At 36.3% G+C, this 14664-nt stretch overlaps 1 protein-coding gene across 3 annotated transcripts in view; it reads left to right on the forward strand.

Moving 5' to 3' along the window:
- chrm3a (cholinergic receptor, muscarinic 3a) overlaps nucleotides 1-14664 on the forward strand; it is an 87459-nt gene that overhangs the window by 28069 nt on the left and 44726 nt on the right. For 2 of the 3 annotated variants that reach the window (XM_017308760.1, XM_008429242.2), the window contains one exon: nucleotides 3310-3424. The gene's annotated coding sequence lies outside the window, so the exon portion shown is untranslated. Of the gene's footprint in view, nucleotides 1-395; nucleotides 481-3309; nucleotides 3425-14664 lie in introns of those variants that run through there. The other variant, XM_008429243.2, reaches the window with a different exon arrangement.

The raw sequence follows: 14664 nt of genomic DNA on the forward strand, positions 1-14664 counted from the left end.
AAATCTTCTGGACTCCCAACAATCCATGTTGCCTTGTTGAGTTCCTGTAATTTAAGCTAAGCTGTTCTGGCCCCCTGACTGCATGCAATTGAGTTTTCTGGTTGATATGCATAAACCAATTAGCAGGATATCTCTTTTCCATCTTTGTGTCTAGTACAAATCTATTTTGTACTTCCTTTGCATTAGCGTTCAAAAACATGTTTTTTTTTTTGTTTTTTTTTAATGCACGATCATCTAGATCTAAACCATTCCAGAAAGTCCGCCTTCTTTTTAGCAGGGGGTAAAAAAAGGATATTGATTTTGCGTAATTGCTGTATGTTATTCACAATGCAGAGCTGTGGTGTCTGCATGCTGTTCGTGGAGTAGCCGGTCTTATCAGCGGGAGCAGATGGAGAGCGTCCAAGTGAGAGGCTCGGTCTGGCTCCATGTATGTCATAAGTAAGAGGATGACCTTGGCTGAGTCTCAGCCACAGTTCAGCTGTAAGAAACACTCTGTTTCTGTCCTTTTCCTCCTGTCCTTCTGTTTGTGTCAGTGTTTTTGCTTTACTCACACACACACGCGCAAACTGCTTTGCTCCTAAACGTTCCAACACGAACAGCTACAGCTAGAGACAAAATATACTCCTCCACTTTATCACACTGAGGTGCAAAGACTCTTCCTGTACATGCATTTGATTATAAAAATATTTGCAATTTTTCTTTTTGTTCCAACTATAATACTATTTTTATTGATTATGAAAAATGACTTTTGTGCCTGAAATTGTTGTTCTATTTTTTTGCTACGCAAGCACACATGAATCAAAAGCAGTTTTTCGAGAATCAGTTCTTCTTAGTAAGTCAAACGGTGAGCAAACGAGGATGTCAAGAGCTTTCCTGGTAGATTTATATTGTACTTAAGCTGGGCGAGATAAGAGTCTTCATTTCGGAAGTAGAGAGATTTGAAGTTGTCGTGACTTTTGTGCCGTTTATGGTTAATATGAACAGCCCAGCCTCTCATATGCGAGTTGTTGCTGCAATACTTTCTACCATGTTTTCTTTTACTGTGATAATGTGCAGTAATTGCCAGTCTTCTCTGATAACTTAGGAAAAAGAAGAAGAGAAGATTCATTTTTCACATTTCAGACATGAGCTTTAGCTCTGTGTAATAGAACATGATGGGCTACAACAGTCTATGTGATACTTAAATGTAGCACAGCAAAGCATTTTGTTTGGACACTTTGGCACAAAATAGATTGAATGCAGGAAAAATCAAAAACTATTTAAACCTAAATTTAAAATCTCCACCTGGATATTTTTGCTTATTTTAACTGTACGCACTTCTCTAAATGTCCTGTGAGTAAATATATTTGCCCATTTATCCATAACAACTGGAACTTTCAATATCTATCAAGTCATTTGCGCAATTTACCTTCTATTAAAAGAATACCCCTCAGATTAATTTCACTCGCTGCCATTATGGTGAAATTACTGTAATAACCTGATATTGGCTGAAAAGCGCAACGTCTCCCCTTTCAGAAACTGTTGGAATTTGAGGGCGCAAAGTGTGGCTAAATTACGGTTCTGCAAATTTGACTGAATTGCCGGCGCTCCGATTAAGACTTAGAGGGTTAATCTGGGCAATAAAATTGACAGAAATATATCCTTATGTTTGATACATTAACTAAACTTTTAGATGCTTTTTTCACAGACATGCTTCAACCCTAGTTTTTAGGATAGAGTGGGCACCCAAAATACAGAGGCCGTAGTCCTCGACATGGCCGTTGTGAACCTCTAGTGCCAAAAATATCTTTGAAAATAATTAATAAAATTGAGAGGTTCGGGGTTTTCTTCCTTAGAATGATTTATTATGAGACTGGGAACTAAAACTTTTTGACATCTTATCTCTCTGCTTTACACAAGACTTCTTCATATGTACTGTATGACAATATACTGCCGTGTTTATCTGGGTATGACAATATACTGCCGTGTTTATCTGGGTATGACAATATACTGCCGTGTTTATCTGGGTATGACAATATACTGCCATGTTTATCTGGGTAATAACCGTTCTCATAACATTGTGGGAACGTCCTCGTCATTACGTGGACGTCATTACGTTAATTGCCGTGCCATTTGAGGCTCAGATCAAGTCTCAGCGCAGATTTAAAGTGGAAACTTGAAAACGGTAATTGTATCGCTCAGTCCTCTTCACGGCTCACTCGAAAACGCCCCTGCAGACCCAGCTTAGCTTTAGAGCAGATAGGCCAAGCGAGGTTGTTAGCATTAAGATGAAGCACTCCATCCTGTAAGGATGCCTTAAAATAGGATGCAGCAGAGGAAATATTTAAATTCTACATGGTTTCTTATTTGTCTGCGTGCAGCTAGTGCAAATGTCAATAGTGGAGAAAAAAGAAAAAGATGCAAAAAGAATTGTAATAAATACCTCGTGGATGTCTTTTAGAACAAATATTTTACACATTGACCTATAGGATATAATTTGTATTTGCAACACAGAACATCCAGTGTTCATTTACTTAATGTTTCTAAAGGTGTTTACATTATTTGTAAATTAGTATCAAGCCTCAACCTTCTCCGTCTTCCACTTCATAGCCTTTTTTTTTGTTTCTCCATTTAAACCAGCTTCCACTTTTTTTTTTATTAAATGTACTTTCAGTCTGGGAACAGCTCCATTACTTCTGATTATTTTTAATGGCAGGCTCATTCTTTTGTAGTGCATTCATATTTGTCTCTCAAGACTTGAAGACTGTTTTAATGAGCTCTCAAAAGGTCTCCTTCCTTAGCCCTTGGCTACATCCAGCTATGTGCAGCAGGCAACTCTAGTAGACCCAGACTATATAAGGCATGAACACTTCCCTAGACATGAAGACATGCCATTCTTCCCTTTGACAGATATTATCCAGTGGGGAATTGTAGACACATACCTCAAGCAGATCTTTGATTAAAATGCATTAAACAAACAATGAATAAAGATTTTAGCAATGCCGCAATGTAAAGGTATATTGCAAGGACCACATAAAAGATCATCATAGACACTGAAAAAATTGTTTGAAAAGCAAGTAGAAGTTTTTGGGGTTTTTTTTGCTTTGCTTTATGATGAAAAATGTATAATTCCTTTCTGGAGAGAGCAGCCATTTTGGTTCAAGGCAAACATTCTGAGTGTCATAGTTCTTCCCTCCTGTTCATGTTTGACTCCGTTTTCAAACGCAGTGATGCTATAGGTATTCAACTTCCTAATTTGGACATATGCTTTTTAACACATTCGTTGTTTTTATTGTCTCTTTTCTTCCTCCCTCCATGTCTACCTCCAAGACACTATGATCCGACCGAAAGAAGATGATCGTGCACCTCCAGTTGACAGCATAGATGCCGAAAAGCGCTCTGCTGAAAGGTGACCTCCAGACTCTTCACCTCCCGGCAGCGTTTGGTGAGTTACCGATGAAAAAAGAAAAAAAAAAAAAAAAAAAAAGAAAGAAACCTCTTGTATTCACAAATGACACTGTCGTCTTTCCCCCTGTCAGCTGTTTGTACCTCCAGGGCATTTTCCTAATGTTCACGTTCACAATATTTTAAATTACGCTGTCAAAAACAGAGCTCATTATATAATGGTGACTTTTATTACCATCTCCTTTTTTGTTTTTTGAAAAAAAAATCAAATAGAGATTCAGTTTTTCTTTTAGCCATTTGTTGAGTCATGTAATGTTAAGTAGAATTGATGTTTTTACCTGTAAAGTGGTAATTTATATTAAATATTGCATCTCTCCCCTACAGTGAATTATGCAGTAGACAATATGAATCAAGATGTTCTTGGAAATATGTTTTTTTTTTTGTTTTGTTTTTTTCTGTCAACGAGGAAAACAGTAAAATATGGGTTCAGCAAAATCTCAATATATATAGCAAGTTCATCGCAATTACATATTTTCATGGGATCATTCATCTTTGCCATCCATTTATGGATTATTACTCTCACTGTGGGTCACTGGAGTCCCAAAAACTATTTTTGTCCCTTTCCAGACTGATAGACATGAATGACATTTTTTCTCGTCTGTTCTTAAACGTTGTTTAATTCAGGTATGATGACTTGATATTTGAGATCTTTTGCCCTACTTTGTGTTGTCAGCGCTTGTATTTATATCCATTTCTTGACTCCACTAGTTGGGCTGGCTATTGCTACTGAAATAAAACCAACATGTTCATAGTTAATTCGTGTTTTAACAAAGGATTATACTTCCACATAGGGCCTTGTTGGTTTGATAACTTTTCCCATTATTAAGAAAATCTTAAGTTGAAATGAGCTTTTTCTATCCACTCAAATGATCTTTTATGCTAAAATTTGTTTGATGATTTGAAACATAAAGGTGTGCCAAAAAAAAATCCAAATAAAAAAATAAAGCAGTGAATCTATTTCGTTTTTTCAACACTTTATATGATGTATCTTGTTAGTTGCAACTATGCATCAATGTTTTCGGCTGTAACCCTGATCGTCTCACCTAAAATTTAACCCAAATATAACTTGGTTGACATCAAGATTTATGACAGAATCGGGTCCAGTACTGATATTTTTTATTAAACTTCTCCCTTTTCTATAATTTACATCTATTGTTAATCTTTTTTTTTTAAACAATTGCAATTGTTCTTTGCTAAACATACCCCTAAGTTACCTTCCTTTAAAATAAACAAAATGACTCCAGGCATGAAAATCAGCTCTTTTGAAATAAATGGAAGATTGTTCTGCTTGCAGTTTACATGCAAATTATGCTCAGTTATTAAAAATAACTAACAATATAAAAAATAAAAAAAACACCACAGTCTTGAGCAGTCCTTGAAGTGTGTTTTTGTCTTAAGTCTCATTAATTGGGCTAGAACTTTGATAGAGGGATCATGTTGTTGTCTCTTTGTATCTAGGAGATCAGCGGTTTGAGTTGGTATTCTCACTGCATGTCTAAAGTCTTTATATGTTGCTTCAGTGTCCTTCCAAAGTCCAAAAATGATACGTTAGATTTGCTTGCGAGTCTAAATAGACCGAAGGCAAAAGCAAATGCGTGCATGCTTTTGCTGTCTGGTCTTTCTTTGTAATGTGCTTTGGAGGTACCATTTTCTTACCTGATGATAATTGTAAGAAGCTTCAGTCCTAAAGCAACTCTGAACAATACAATACTCAGTGAACAATACAACTTCTATTTTGCTACGGCGGACGAAGGAAAATGGTCTGGACTTTAACCTTACATTGCTTTAATTCCATCTCTGGGATTTGCACATTCGTATAAAAAGCACCCACAAAATGTGTCTGTGCCTAAAAAAAGGAAATGGCCATGGGAAGCAATCAGTTGTTAAAGACTTCACTTGTCTCTGAGCTTGTTTGGACTTAGTGACATGTCCAACTTACTCCTGCTGTTACTTCCTTATCAAAAAAAGTGCACAGAAACTCACTCTCACCCTGAAGCTAGTGTGGGATGATTTAAAACAATCACAAAAGTAACTGAAGTAGTTTTCCCGTTTTTTTTTTTGTACCGATGTGATATACTTACTGTGATGAGGCAATTAGGGGGGCTTTGGAGATTTTTTATTTTTATTTTAATTTTTTTGCTTGTAGTTTTTGTGTTTTTGTATGCAGCAATAAGCTAAACTTCCAGTTTCAGTTTCAGTTGGCTTACACTATGATTATTACTCTAGATATGAGCAAGTTTAGGTCTGGATTCATTTTCTTCTAGCGATTTCCTAGAAGATCAACACACCTGCCATACATGGAAGTCCTGTTCTCTCTTTTTTTTTTTTTTGGCATTTGAGGAGTAATAATGAGAAATGGTCTACTCTTCCATGTTATATTTATTCCCTAGCAAAACAAAAATATATATATTTGTAATATGTAATTCCTGAATCAGTAACCTTTAACACAGTCTAAATATGATAATCTTATCCTGAAATAATATTTCTATCATTCTGATGAGAGGGCATGTCTTTTTTGAACATTATAGGTCTGGTATTGAATTGATGATTGATATTAAGCATTTATTTGAAGGTAAGGAACACAGAGTGATAATTGTTGCAGTCAAAGGCATACAAAAATGTTAACTCAGGCAAGTTAGCCAAAGGGGAAAGAACATCTATTATTGAAGTAATGGGTACACAGTAAATGCTGCTACTTTGTAGATGTCAGTGGGTTTACGGTTTGTCACCCAGCATTTCCCTGAGTGAGGGTATACCAGCAAGAGTGGTTAAAAGCACTCAAGCATCAGACAGACTTCCCTCAGTGCACATGTAATTTGGGTTTGTGGTAGCACAAGGCCCAGACACGGTTATACAAGAGATAATAATAAATACAGTTTTGTGCAAGTGTGACAGTACACATTAACAATCTGTCTGGTTGTGCACTGTTTTTTCTTCTTGTTGTTCGAAAAAATATTTGAAGATTTTTCATTATGACTCACAGTACATGGTGAAGAAGTGTTGTTGGTTCTTTTCTAATTTGGGGTTTTTAAGCACTTTTAAAATGTTCGTTAAAGATAAATCACAAGTGTTTCACATTTAATTTTCACTTTTTAATGCTATACATAAAAAAATCTGCCATTTGCAGATATTATACTGCTTTGTCAGAAACAACCAATCAGAGCCAGGAGGAAGGTGTTAGCGCTGTCAATCAAGCTTGTGTATGCTACACAACAGAGAGTGTTTCCTTTAAGTTGGTGATATTGATGTTTTGTTTTCTACAACATGATTGTCCCGTGTTTTTCTTGACAAATTAATGAGTTTGTGTTTTTGATTTATTTACTTTTTAACAAAGGTAAGGGAACAAATACAAATATTTCTCTGTCACCTCAATAAAATTTCACCAAAGTCTAATTAATGATTTTTGAACCACAGAAATTATATGATTGAATTACTTTTTAAATGTTCAATCTGTACTTTTTAACCCTTTTTCCAATAAAAAATATCAATAAGTGCCATTCAACCCAACCACTCTCCTGCATAAAAAAAAAAGTTTTTTTTTTCTTTTGTACATTGCTGCACTTCAGTGACACTTTAAGAAAAATCTCATTTAAATGAAATTGTAGGCTGTAGGTTAAATCATGGGGTTAAAATTCAGTTAAACCGCAATCAATCTGCTTGAGCCAATGGGAAGTTTTTCCATCAACTTTTTTAAAGGACCTCGCTAAGTCTCTATTATTATTCCTCTCAATTTTAAGCTGGAAATCCGTCAAAGTGGAACTGATGAAGGGATTGTGAGAATAAAAGGTGAATTGTAGTGAGGGATCCAGTCCACAGGGACTTCATTAGCTAGTCAGGGCTCCGTATTAATATACTTCAAACATTGTAAAGCCCTATTTGGTATTCAGCTCCAGTTCTCAGGGACTCAAATTCACAATTAATGACTAATCTTAGTCCTTTAATAAACACATAAATAAACACGGGTATTTACACTGAGGTCTCTCTGCTGGAGAAAAAAACATAACAAGCAGAGTGTTTTTTTTTTCTTCTTCTTTCCGTCCTACCAAAAGAAACTCTTCAACAAATGGCTATCTCTGTTTAAATTCCTCTGAAACCATGTTCGTGTTTAGAGGCATATCAATCATAATTTATGGCGTAAAACATGAAATGCACTATGTACAACTTGACATTTCTTTGCACAGGAGCACAGCAGCACAAGGCTTGCTCAGGGTCACTGGTGTTAATGGTCATTTTCCTGTATTTCTCCCATTTTCATAATGGCCCTTCAATACAGTGGGATCTGCAAGGACAGAAATATTTTATAAGGAATCTTTGCATCAAAGATTAAGCACAACTCTCTACCTTGCAAAGTGTGGCACCTTTGCCCAAACTTGTACCATCACTGTTTTTGAGCTTGGTTTTCTTTAAAGACACTTTTGTGAATATCTAACTAAAATAGCTGACTCCTCTTCATTTTATTTCTAGAATCCTTTCATCTTCTGCTCGATTGGTGAAACTATGTTTTTTTTTTTTTTTATAGCGGCTAAAATGTGTGCCAAATTATCTTATGCAGATAAGGGACCTTGTTAAAACAATCATACCACTTGAACTTAACTTCTGTCACATTACAACTACAAAATATGTATTTTTTTCTGATTTTGCTTGACTGACTAAAGCAAATTATGGGATCTCCGATGAGGTCTGATGCAAAACAGTTCAAGGATTATGAACACATTTCCAAAGTGCCTTATATTGCTCAGTTATGTCTGGAAACAACGTATTATACATGCTGCTAAGTGGAGCTGAACCGCCAGCCTGCATATTTTGTTCATTGTGAATTAGTTTTTATGTGTGTTTTGTTGTTTGGACCCAGTTTTCAGTAAAATTCATATTGCTCCATAGAAAAGCAGTGCTTATGAAGGATGCTCTATTTATTTGATATCTGAGTATCAACAACATTATGGCGAGTAGGATTTAGTTTGTGCTGGTTTTTATTAACACACCTGTTAGGAAAAAAAAAGTATTAGGAACAAGTCGAGACAGAAACAAATCAGAGACAGATACCGACAAATGTTTGTTTCAAGGATTTTTACTTTATCAAGGAGTGGGATGAGTTTACAAATTCAGGTCAACTCACTCTCTGTCTGCAACAGAAATTAACTCACCTTTATAGTTTGTCTTGGCAGCGTTGAATGTGGGCGACCTGCAAGCCCGTAAGAGCATTTCATGTGATGGCTTTTTGCGATACAGCACAGAGAACGATACATTTCTGCAACGTTGAAGAGTCTGAACAAAGCCACAGACAGCAAAAGTCATCAAAAGGTTTCATTGACCTTTCCACAGACAGATGTCTCAGAGCTTAAAAGGTAAATGAGCATAAAGTAGCATGAATGAGTAAATGATACGCCAAAAACAATTTAATTATTAAATATGAAAAGAATATTATGAGTAAAAGATGGAAAGTGGATATATGGGTAGATAAATATCAAAACTGAATATAGTAAAATGAGTGAAACACGGGTAACATAAATATTATAAAAATGATAAACTACATAATGTTTTTCCATAGCTTCACATTATGTTTTCTAAAACTTCAACTCGCTTCAATTACACAAACGTTCAGTCAGTGAGAGGACCAAAAGTCAGCCAAACTGGACAGCCTTTGGAATATATAGATGAAAAGGTTGGGGAGAAGACGAAATGAATCGCTCCATCACCAGACTGAGGTGATGAAAACCTGATTCATTTACCTCAGCTTACCTCACTACTAAATGTTACAAGAGCCAATAAAAAAAATAAAAAAAATGTATTTTACACCCAATTTACTCTTAGCATGCACAATTTCTCAGAAAAGGCACAAATATTATGGCAACATAGTACAAAATATTTTATGTTCTTATACTCAGTATCTTTAACTTTGTAAATGTATTTGTGCCCATGTGTGTCGGCTGCGTTTTGGGGGACACTATTGGGCTTGAAAAGCACACAGAAAGGTCGCAGAGATGGAGCTGCCCTGCGGGTAAGCAGTGAAGTCTATGTGTACAGATTGAAGAAGTCATGGGTGTTAAAGAAAGGAGAAGTATCACAGCTGGGATGGCGCAGAACCACAGGCGTGACATTGTGTCTGATGACTTTTCATGCTGGAGTCAGAACTCATAGCTACTGTCATGTAAAAATGAAAGCCGTCTCACCACTCCCACCACCCAGAGCCACGGTAAAAAAAAGGAAGTACACCCTCTCTCGGTTGGTGGTTTGTGATAGTCGCATTACTGATGAACTTAGCCAGGTTTGATAAAACTATGCAACTATTTTTAAAGAACTTTTAAGAAACGATAATACTTTTGTTAAAAGTATGCCACAAAAACCAGACATGAACCAACTAGAAGTTAAAATGAGGGTATTTTATTCTGTCATGACTGAAACTTAAACATGTCGGGTTGTCCTCGCAATTATTAGTTATCTGTAAGTTTTGAATGTTTATAAATAAGTTGTTTTGCAGTTCTAGCTCAATGCGTAGTGTAATGAGTTTCTGTTCTAACTCGGTATTTTCTGAGATCTTGACACCTGGTAAATGTATTGCATATTGTTCTGTTCCAAAATAAATTATGTCTTCCTTACTTTTTTTCTACATACAACTTAGACTCTTCCTTACATCAGATTTCAAACATGTCATATATGATATGTAAATAACCCTCCAGCTCTCACTTGCTTTAAATAGAAATTTAAAGTAGTCTTTTGATAGGTGTTGCACTTTTAATTCTGTTGTTTTAACGTATTCATTGAATTCCATTTGAAAGTAAACTTGTATTTGGAGGCCTAAGGAAACTTTATTTTTGTTTGAGTGAAATTTCCTTCTCCTTCTTCCTTTCTCTCCCTCCTACCCACAAAATCTCCTGCTTTTATTATTCCTTCCATTTTTGCTGCCAGAAAACACAGTACCTTCGACAGACACTGTGCAGATGGACCTTTCCAGCTTCTCTCCTGTGGCATAAATATATTTCTATGAGTGGTTTCGATTTTTTGCAGTTCTTCAGTCAGCTTGTAGGCGTGTTTTTTTTTTTCTTTCTCTGTGAGGCACAGAATGGTTTAGCTGGGAAAAAAAACTCCAAAAAACAAAAACGACAACAACAATACCCAACCTGTTCTCAGTTCTGAAAACATCTCACGGACCTTCAACTCTGTCTTGGCATAACACGAATCTTACTGGACTCATCCTATACACGGACCTTCAATTTTGGCCTCAACTGCAACTTAAATAAGTTTTTCTTACAGGTTAAACACACATAATGAAGCATTTTCTTTTCTTCACGATCATGGAAACTGAAACTACGCAACGGCATACTTTAATCCAACACTAAACCTCTAATTTCAGGGATAATTTATAATGATGTTCCTCATTCTAATGTGGACATTTACATTTTATTAGCTGTTGGTGACTCAGTCACACTAGAAGTGTTATTTTAGCACTAAAAGTTATAAGGCGACACAATTTGTCACTGTACACTGCCAGCTAGAGAGAAAAGTTTATTCCATGATTTTAGTGCTTGCTTTTAGTTTGAGGCTGGATACTTATATAGCCTCATGTGGGATGGTTGTTACATTCTAATTCATGCTCAGTCTACAGCAGACAGGTTGTTGAGAATTGCATTGATTCCAAATACATGAAACTGTGAAGAAAATGTACGTGTAATAAACAGCAAAAGCATGTGGTTTGGGCTTAGGGCTAAACAATCAGATGAAACAGGATGTCACACAGAGATTACTGGGGGGGGGGGGGGGGGGAACCTGCTTCACATTGCATAAGTAGCAATTTAGATGGAAAGAACTGGGTTTGGTGTAGCTGGACGGTACGGCTGTTGTGCAGGGCTGCATCGGTTGAGTGGGGAGGAGAGAGGAGCTGCTGGTTTGAGTGGGTGAATGTCATAGAGCTGAAAGTGTGACAGCCTTGGTGGAGTCGCTTGGCAAACTGAGGAGTTATGCTGTGGAGACACTGTGATAAGCAGCAAGAATGAAGGTCTGGATCTGATGCACAGGAAAGGAGGAAAAAAAGAATGCACACAAAATATGTACCTGTAGAAGAAATCCATGCTATAGTGCCACATTTTTGAGCTTACAGATTTAACAGACAAGTGCAGCTATGTATTGTTGTAACATAAGTTGTCAGGTTTCAATATTTGAGCAAAAATGGTCTAAGAGAAAAGTGCTTGACCTGTCTGTTATAAAACGGCTACCATCTCCTCTGTAGGAGATTTTAACTAAGACCTTCACCGAAAATGTTTTTTAAATCCCACTGCATTGCAAAAATGAAGAAATTGTTGTTTTTCAGTCCATCCAAAGAATAATGCGAACAGATGTCAGTCTCTACATGGGCAAAGATGGCAGAAACCTAAAGACCCTCGACGTCATTTGCAGTAAAATGTCATTCTACATTTTTGATTAAGAGTGGATGAATACAAAGTCATGTCACACTTTTCAGATTTTTACTTTTAAAATTTACAGAGCAACAATTCTAAACTTTTTTTTGTGTGTTGGTCTATCATATAAATTCTCATGAAGATGCATTAGCGCTTGTGCTTGTATCATGGCAGAACCATTTTGAGAGATATGAATAATTATGCAAACACTGTACAATACACATTTCTACACTATTATTTTTTATTTAATACTATTTTAGCCTAGTTTTTTCATTAAAATTTGATTTCATAAAGGAATCTTCACTGAGATTTCATAATATCCATCCATCCAACCATTTTCTTTACACCTTGATTTCATAATAATGGTAAAGATTTTCACTCTTGGTGAACCAAAATCGAGATCAAGAGAGGATGGGCCTGTGTGATTGAGTTAAACCGATACAGTTGGCCTCGGTTGCCAGTGAACTTCAATGAAGTGAGCAATGAAGATTGCTGTTTGCTCGTCAAATCATCGAATGGTCTGAGACATATGGGTCATTTCTAAACATTTTACCGTGAACTTAGCTGTGAAAGTAGCCAAGAAAGCAAAGCTTACCTTGGGTCTGCGCCATTCGCTTTGAGTACAGTATGTTCTGTTTTTTTAGTCGAGGGTACATTAGAGAGACAGGCACATGCAAGCAACAACCGAATGTAAAAGCTGACCTGATGGTTAATGAGTGAAGTATCCTATCTGGTTTTTGAAAATTATGCCAAAAACATTTCAGCTATTTGTGTTCCCTCAGGAGTAGTCAGGATAAGGTCAGTGAAGCACCACAGTCATGATGACTTTTGCAGGAAACTCGACATTTTTTTACTCTGTGCGCAGTCCGGCAGGGTCACACTGACCCTGTATGCGCTTCTATGAGGTGTTTTTTTGTGTGTGTGTGTGTGTTTTTGGAAATTGGCGGTCTGACGTGTTGCACCTTCTCCCAAAGTAGTCAGAAAAGATAAATGAAACAAAAGCTTGAAAATGAATGCTCATATCCTCTTCATTTTATCTTTTGAACTTCTGTCTAAGCAGTTTAATTATTTGGATTACGCAACTGCACAAGAATCTTCCCTTTTTTAAGTCTATGATAAATAGCAAGCCATGCGTCACAGTGGGCCGGTGAAGAATTGCTGAACTGTATCTCCTGGATGTTGTTTCTGGGATGCTCATCACTGCGATGATAGATTATTACAGTTTCCACATTTGCTAACCTCTGAACGGCAGTAAAGCTTCCAGCTTTGACCAAGAGGCAAAATCTCAGGTGTTTTATTGAATAAACAAGCCAAGCCAAACAAAGGGAACGTCATCCTTTTGACATTTAAGTCTCAAACTCAAAGTCAGAGAAGTAACTTAATTATAATGCTTTTGGCTTAACTGTACTACTAGTCCTCTCTTAGGTCACCTACCTATACAGGACATTCTGCTGTATTTTATTTTTTTGTTATCCAACAATTGTATTGTTATTGAGCTGGTGGTATAAATTAGAATATATCTTTTTTTTTTCTCAAAACAAACTCATTTATTTTTCTGTCAAACTGGACATTTTTTATTTTCATCTTGGATGTTCATTTCTGCCCTATCCCACTCATCTGTTCTGCTCCCTCCATTTCTCTTTTATCAGGCCATTCATTGTGTGTTGGGCGTCATTCTGGTGTGATGCATTGTGCAAATCGTAATCCCCAGATTTGGCTCCTGTCTGATAGAAATCTACTTATTCTGGGGTGGAAGTGGGGTTTTCTATAAGCTAAAAATTAACCATGCGTTTAATTTCAGAGAGGGATTCTCAAACACAAATTATTGTTTGATTTAAAACAATATAAAATGCATTTTTTTCCCTTTGCAGTACAGAAAATGAGTTAACTCTGTTTTTTTTTTTTTGTCAACCACCTTGTTTCTGATGCTAATGTTGATTTGTTTCTAATTTTAACCTCACTTGCAGCGAAACCTTTCTGTTTTAGGAACCCAGCTGTCTGAAGATCAAAATTGATGATTCTGGCTTTAATTAGTATAGCCTGTTTTAGTGATATCAGCAATTCTTTACAGGCTATGCTAATCTGTGCCAGAATCAGCAATGCAATTGGGATGGATGCATGTTTCTGGCACCGATGACACCTATAACCCAACAAACCCCACGCATTGTATTATTTAGTGCTTTGTCAAAGCTTTGTTATATAACTGACACAAAAAGATGGATGGCTACTGGTAACGAATGACCTCTTGTCCTGGTGTCAGACTGCAGTTGAAACAATAATTTGTAATAATGAGAATTGGAAAATACCAGGTGGCCCATATGTCTTATGTGATACAATCAAGTGGCCTTTACAGAGATTGCTGGGCGAAGCCTTTATTAGTGTAAATGTCAAAGATGATGTCAGTATCTCGAGCTCATCGCTGGAAAAAGTGGATGATCATTTTGAAAAAGGTACACACAGTACTGGATCCATAGCAGTTATCATGTTTGTATGGAATTTTTTTTTTTCCAATTAATCCGCTGTGACCTGAAAGTGTCTTTCAGGTCATGACCTGAAAGACACTTATTTTACAGTGTGACAGTCTGTAAGCGAAAAGGTCAGCACTGCAGGAGCTCATTTGACCTCTGTAATAATAAATGTTAAACCTGGTGCCAAACATAAAAAATGTCCTAAAAACAAAATATTTCTTTTTGGAGAAAAGCAACTCATTTTTTTGTGTGTGTCTGTATTTTTCTCAATTTATTTCTTTATTTTTAAAGCAATAAAAATTTTGACATATCAATATTACAGTGACCCTTTTTTGAATGTGTATGTATATATATATATA

Source organism: Poecilia reticulata, linkage group LG15, assembly GCF_000633615.1.
Source record: "Poecilia reticulata strain Guanapo linkage group LG15, Guppy_female_1.0+MT, whole genome shotgun sequence".
NCBI classification, from domain to species: Eukaryota; Metazoa; Chordata; class Actinopteri; order Cyprinodontiformes; family Poeciliidae; genus Poecilia; species Poecilia reticulata.